The sequence below is a fragment of the Cnephaeus nilssonii genome (genome assembly GCF_951640355.1).
Source record: "Cnephaeus nilssonii genome assembly, chromosome: 7".
Lineage (NCBI taxonomy): Eukaryota > Metazoa > Chordata > Mammalia > Chiroptera > Vespertilionidae > Cnephaeus > Cnephaeus nilssonii.
This window is the reverse complement of record NC_137078.1, coordinates 86,452,583-86,460,261: the sequence shown is the minus strand read 5'-3', so window position 1 is coordinate 86,460,261 and position 7,679 is coordinate 86,452,583.

Sequence of the window (7,679 nt, the reverse complement as noted above, 5' to 3'; positions counted from 1 at the left end):
GCCTTCTCCAATGTCGAAGAGAGCTGATACAAATGACCTGCCATGAGCCCAGAAGGTCCTGATTCAATTCCTGGTCAGGGCACATGCCAGGTTGCGGGCTCAATCCCCAGTAGGAGGCAGCTGATCAATGATATTCTCTCCTCATTGATATTTCTCTTTCTCCCTCTCCCTCTCTGAAATTAATAAAAATATATTTTAAAAATAAATAAATAAATAAATAACCTGTCATGAGGTGTCTAGCTGCTCTCCCTGACCAATGTTGCTAAACTGCTGCCTGCTGCTAGCTGGTTAGCTATTTGTTGGCAATTATTAGATCAGCCTTGGTGAGAGAGAGCCCAAGTTGTTGGATCCTTGCCACCATAGCCACTCTTTTTTTTTTTTTTAAAGAATTTATTGGGATGACATTGGTTAATTAAACTATATAGGTTTCAGGTGTACAATTCTATAATACATCATCTTTGTATTTTGTGTTCACCACCTCAAGTCATTTATCCCACCTTTACCCTCCTACCTCTCCCTGCCCCGCTTTCCCTCTGGTCATCACCATACTGTTGTCTGTGTGTATGACTTTTGTTTTGCTTTATCCCTTTACCTTTTTCACTCAGCCCCCCAAATCAGCTCCCCTCTGACAGCTGTCAGTCTGTTATCTGTATCTATGAGTCTGTTTCTGTTTTGTTAATTTATTTTGTTCATTAGATTCCACATGTAAGTGAAATCATATTGTATTTGTCTTTCTCTGACTGGCTTATTTCACTTAGCATAATACTCTCCAGGTCGATCCATGCTGTTGCAAAGGCTAAGATTCCCTTCTTTTTTTTATGGCCAGGTAGTATTCCAAAAAGTGTACCACAATTTTTTTACCTACTCATCTACTGATGGGCATTTGGGCTGCTTCCAAATCTTGGCTATTGTAAATAACGCTGCAGTGAACTTAAGGGAACATACATTCTTTCTGATTGGTGATTCGGGTTTCTTCAGATATATTCCCAGAAGTCGAATCCCTGGGTCATAAAGCAGTTCCATTTTTTTTTTTTAGCTTTATTGTTCCAAGTATTACAAATGTCCCCTTTCCCCCCACCCCCTCCACACCACTCCAGCCCCTACCCCAGGCCTTCTCTGCACTATGGCACTATTGTTTGTCCATGGGCTATGCATATATGCATATACTAGTAAGTTCTTTGTTTAGTTTCATAGCCACTGTTTTATGGGTCTTTTGCAAAACGATAGAGTGGCTAAGTTTAAAGGCTGGCTGACATGCACAGGATGAGACATCTGACTATCTGGCTGAGAGGTTCCTCCTGCAGTGGATGCTCTTTGGTGAGCATAAACGTTAACACAAAGATCTGCATGCTTTGTGGCCACTCCTACAGCTCCATCCACATGCCCCTTACCCTGACCTGCTTGTCTCCAAATTCCAATCTTGCTCTTTCCATGCCCTTGACCTACTAACCAAGTTGCCATTTATCAGGAATTAATGTATATCTGAATCTCAGTCCATATCTTTCTCTATACAAAGGGTCTTACGAAGTATACTGCTCATAGTTCTGCCCCCTGGGAGGATTTACCACTGTCCTTCAGGGCTACCTCCGACTGGGGCCATAATAGAGCAGTCCATTTCCAGATGGTGCCAAAATATCTCACTGACCTATCCATGAAATGGGTTCAACTCCTTTCCTTCTTTATCTGTTGTTTTCAGGGAACCCTCCAGGAGGCCATAGGTATGGGTTAAAGGACAGGGGTCAGATCAACAGATTTAAATCTAGGTGCCACGGGAGTCTGAGCTGCCTGTTCATTTGACTTACTCATGCCTCTGGACTCTTTGAGCCCAGCCCTGAATGTACCACTTCCATCATACTGGGTTGCTGCTGTGCCTGTCTGATAACATCTAGCTTAAGACATATAGTCACCTGGCATCCAGTGGTCAGATGCTCAGTCACTACTGGGCCCAGTGACACATCGGGACCTTTTTGTTCAAATGGACCATGGTGAGTATGGCCTTACTTCAGAATTCTAGGGGTCCTCGCTGCAACCCTTCAGAGCTTTCAGACCTTCAGAGCTTTCAGAGACTCCCTACAGAATGTTTATCCAGGTGGATTCCTCCAGCAACCTTGTATCTGCAGGATAATATCATCCAAAGTGTCAGCCTAGCCTGTTTTAAGGTTTCAACCTGCTGTTCAGCCCTTTCTGGCTCTGGGCACTACTCACAAGGCAGCCTTCCAGGTCACCCAATAGAGGATTGGAGAAGTAGTTCTGAGTGTGTATATTCTGCCTCCACAATCCAAAGAGGCCCACCACACACTGTGCCTCTTTTTAAGTGGTGAGATGTTTGAAGAGAGATAACTTGTCCTGCTGTGCTCCAAACCACTGAACTCCTAAAAAGGTTCCCAATGTGGCAGGACCAGGAATCTTCATGTAATTTATCTTCTACTCTCTGACAAACATGGTGCTTTTACACTTCCTATTCATGTACAAGAGTATGATGCCATTAATGTGGTAGACCAGCATGTTTTTCTGTGGAATGTCACAGCAGCAATGAAGGTCCCTGAAGGTTCCATTTTAAGAGAGCTGGAAAGTTAACAAAGCACCGAGGGGAGAGAATGAAGGTGCTATCGTTGTGACATTGTGAAGTAAAAACAAACTGCCTTTCATTGTCGCTTCTCATGGACATTAAAAAGAAAGCATTTGTGGCCCTGGCTGGTGTACACTGGAAGGTTGCGGGTTCGATTCCGGTCAGGACACATACCTAGGTTGCAGGTTCCATCCCGGTCGGGGTGCATACCATCATATTGAGGATTAAGTTTCAACATATAAATTTTGGAGGACATATAAACAGTCCATTGCGATCATCTAAGAGAAAAATAAACTCCTGTCTTGTTAAAGCCACTGAACAATTGTTCGTTCTCTTTGCTACAGCAGCATAGCCTTCCCCTAGGTGGCAAACCTCATGGTGATCTCCACACCCAACATAGTCCAGGAGCAGCAGACAGGAGCAGTGACTCCTCGTGTTGAGGGTGGCACAGGGAGCAGTGGAACATTTTCTCCAATGGCCTTGAGCAGAGCACATATTGATGGCAGATATGAAGAGGCCTTGTGATCTAGATGAGGACACAGCAAACCACATGGACAGATGACTTGACACTAGATGGGAAAGAGGATGTCACTATGGACAAAGACTAGATATTCCATAACCCCTCCCCAAAGACTAGATATAGTCATGGAAATTCAATTTGGTTATGTGTCAAATATATCTCAACTAGAGGCCCGGTGCACAAAATTCGTGCACGGGGGGCGGGGGGCTCAGCCAGACTGCACCCTCTCCAATCAAGGACTCCTTGGGAGATGTCCAACTGCCAGTTTAGGCCCAATGCCGGAGATCGGGCCTAAACTGGCAGTCAGACATCCCTCTCATAATCCTGGACTGCTGGCTCCTAATCACTCACCTGCCTGCCTGCCTGGTTGCCCCCAACTCCCCCCCCTGCTGGCCTAATCACCCCTCACTCCCCCCCCTGCCAGCCTAATTGCCCCCAACTGCCCCCCCTGCGGGCCTGGTCGCCCCCAACTGCACGCCCCCGCCGGCCTGGCCGCCCCTAACTGTACCCCCCCCCACCAGCCTGGTTGCCTCTTACTGCCCCCCCTGCCAGGCTGGTCGCCCCCAACTGCCTCCCTCTGCTTGCCTGGTCGCCCCTAACTGCCCCCCCTGCCAGCCTGGTCACCCCACACAGCCTACTGTTCAGTCATTTGGTCGTCCCTCACTAACCACCCCCTGCCGGCTTGGTTGTAGGCAGCCATCTTGTGAGGGCATGAGGGTCAATTTGCATATCACCTATTTATTATATAGAATAAGGCTGGGAAATTATTTTTTAAAAGAAATTAAATTCAAGTATTTAAAGTTTTACTTTTGAGTTTGTGGACCAGTAATTCAGTTATAATTTTTATCAACTCCCCCTCTCCCACCTTGGACTTACACCATCCTCTGTAAAATGAAGATTTTCTGAATAGGAGGCATGCAATGACATTTTGGGAGAGCTGACCCAGTTGAAGCTGTGTCTCCTCTCTGGATTTCCATGATACCCTGAGCACAGCACAATTTATTCATCCTTTTTTGTTAGTTTGTTAATCCTCACCCAAGGATATTTTTCCATTCATTTTTAGAGAGACTGAAAGGGAAAGGAAGAGACAGAGAAGCATCGATGTGAGAGAAACACATCAATTGGTTGCCTCCTGCATGTACCCGACCAGGGCAGGGGAACCTGCAACCAAGGTACGTGCCCTTGCCCGGAATCGAACCCGGACCCTTCAGTCTGAGGGCTGATGCTCTATCTACTGAGCCAAACCGGCTAGGGCTAGTCATCCATTATTCTGTCAATAATTATTTCCCTTTTGCTCCTTTTCTTTTGCTACTATGAGTAATACTGCTGGCTCGCCTGACATGACTCAGTGGTTGAGCATCAACCTATGCTCCAGGAGGTCAGGGTTCAATTCCTGGTCAGGTCACATGCCAGGGTTGCGGGCTCGATCCCCAGTAGGGGGCGTGTAGGAGGCAGCCAATCAATGATTATCTCTCATCATTGATGTTTCTCTCTCTCTCTCCCTCTCCCTTCTCTCTGAAATCAATAAAAATATTTTAAAAAGTAATACTGCTGAAAATATTCTTTTCTACGGCTCCATCAGGGGCACACCCAACTGCTATTGCCAGAGAGATGTGGGAAGACTACATAAGAGAAGAGGGGACATGTTTTGACAGTACAAATATTCAGCAAACACAGGTATGTGTTCTGCTCAGTTCAGGAAACATCAGTCACTGTCCTCACTTTAGTCTCCCAACCAATAGCTAATGACACTGTTGACTAATGTCTCCTGCTCTTCTCTTGGCCTCTAGGAGAACATATCAGGTTCTACAGGCTCTGTACATCTGACCACTGCTAACCTCTCCACTCATCCTCTGTCCTCTAGCTATACTGGCTTCTTTCTTTCTTTCTTGAACATGCCAAGCTCTATTATACCTCAAGGTATTTACCTTTCCCTTTATTTAGAACATTCTTGGCTAAGTCATTTGGCTAAGTCCTTCTGGACCTTCAGGTTTGGGTACCTCCTCAGAAAAATTTTCCCTGACCTTCTCTACCTAAGTGATTTCCCCTACCCCATTCCAACATTGTCCTCTGTCCCTGTGGCATGCCTTTCCTTCACAGTCCTTGCTATTTGGCTGTCTTTGACACTAGGCTGTTGGCTTCACCAGGGCAAGGATCACATCTGCTTCACACACGTGTATCCCTAGTGCCTAAGCTTGAGTCTAGCACAAAGTAAATACTCAACATAGTTTTGTTGAAAGAATGGATTAATTAGCAAAATAACTCATCATCAACACTTAGAGCCTGAAGAAGGTGGAGGGGCGGAACTTGTGAGAGGATACAGAGGATGATGTTCCAGATATGGTCCTTCTATTCCCTGATGCCATAATCTGATTTATGAAAAACAAGTAAGTAATGCACTGGAGATCAGAACTGGAACAGAGAGAGGCCGGTACCCCAGTGTAGGGTATGTACATAATTAGAAGAAAGGCTGTGTTTACATGATCCAGGGCACCAGCATCTCCCTAAAAGAACGTTTCTTCTTGTAATAATGAATGTTTATCTAGATACCAACCTCACGTACTGTTTCTTGGTTGTTAACGTGCTCACAGTTATAGAGCTTCTATCAGGGGTCCTCAAACTTTTTAAACAGGGGGCCAGTTCACTGTCCCTCAGACGTTGGAGGGCTGGACTATAGTTTAAAAAAAAAACTATGAACAAATTCCTATGTACACTGCACATATCTTATTTTGAAGTAAAAAAACAAAATGGCAAAAACACCCGCATGTGGCCCGCGGGCCGTAGTTTGAGGACGCCTGTTAAATGATAGAGCTGGGATTCAAAGCCAGGCGGTCTGGCTCCTGAACCTATAAACTTTTTCTTTTCCACTAATTTGAACTGGAATTCAAATAACATAAAGTTAACCATTTTGTTTTGTTGTTTAATATATTTTATTGATTTTTTACAGAGAGGAAGGGAGAGGGATGGAGCTAGAAACATCAACTAGCTGCCTCCTGCACACCCCCTACCAGGGATGTGCCCACAACCAAGGTACATGCCCCTGACTAGAATTGAACCTGGGACCTTTCAGTCTGCAGGCCGAGGCTCTATCCACTGAGCCAAACCGGTTTCGGCAAGTTAACCATTTTGAAGTAAACAATTCAGTGGCACTTAGTACATCCACAATGTTGTACAACCACCACCTCTATCTAGTTCCAAAACATTTCCATCACTCCTAAGTAGAACTCCTTTAAGCACTTTACCCACCACCCTCCCTGTACTATTTTTGATCCTCATAGACCCAACTGTACAAGTGTGGAAAGTGAAGTTCTGAGAAGTTTAGTGATAGGTCCAAAGTCACATAACTAGTCAGTGTGGAGTAGTGATTTTGAACCTCAATTTTCTGACTCCAGAGCCTAAACCTTTGATTAATACACATCTTTGGGCAAACTCACAAGAAGGGGGCAGGACTTGGGTTTTAAAGAGAGTGAATTTTGTTGGGGCAGCGATCTACTGTAGAAGCTGTTAAGTGCACACACAATTGTAAGAAATTGGCCGAAACTGGTTTGGCTCAGTGGATGGAGCGCCGGGTTCTATTCCAGTCGGGGGCATGTGCATTGGTTGCGGGCACGTCCCGGGTGGGGGGTGTGCAGGAGGCGGCTGGTCGATGTTTCTGGCTCTCTGTCCCTCTCCCTTCCTCTCTGTAAAAAATCAATAAAATATATTTTAAAAGAAAAGAAAAGAAATTGAGTTGAAGTAAACTAGTACTGCACAGGCCGCCAGCAAAGCAAGAAGTAATGTGGGCCCAAGAGCAACTCTGGGGCGGGGACTTGGAACGGTCAGCCTTCCACGAAGCTTTGCGAAAGCCTCAAGAACAATAAGTTGGCGAATTCCCGGGGCAGCCCCTAAAAGGGCCAAGCTGGGCGCTGAAGAGCAGCAGAGTAGCCAGGAGGGTGTGGCTTGCCTTCTGCAGGCGGCACAGCCCAGCCAAGAAACCCCAGGTGGCTGTTGTCGAGAGAAGCTGGGGTGCAACTGGAGAACACCAAGTAGGAAGCAGGCCTCAGGCCAATCGCATCCACTCCGAGGGGTCCTCCAGGGCAAGGGGCGTCTCAGGAAGGCCTCGCTTTATATTTGTCTTCCCCCTCCTGGAGGGCCTGTCATCACTCGAGCAACCCTCTTCCTCAACATAGGGGTGCCCTCTCTGGGATTTCCCCCTTTCCCTCTGGAGGTCAATGACCCTACAGTTCTTCCCATTTTAGGGGTCCCAGACAGAGAGCACCCCTATAAGTTGCCTCTCATGGTTTCCCCTTACCCCTCGAGTGACAGCGCTACGGACCCCTCCTGCCCTGAGGATGGAGAGGTTCTCTCGCAAGCCCCCGCCTCCTTCAAGCTCCGGTGGTGCGGAAGTTCTACGGCAACAATGTGCTGCGTTCGGCCCAACAGTGCCCTCAGGCTCCGGGGAGGGCAGTTCCAGGGAAAACAAAACAGCACAACTCCGCGGAGGTATCGCGAGAGGCGCGGCGGCGGCCGTGGTCCCGGCCCCGGAGAGGAGGAGCGAGGGCGGGAACAAAGAGCGAAGGGGGCGGAGTCTGGGCGCTTCCGAGGTCGAGG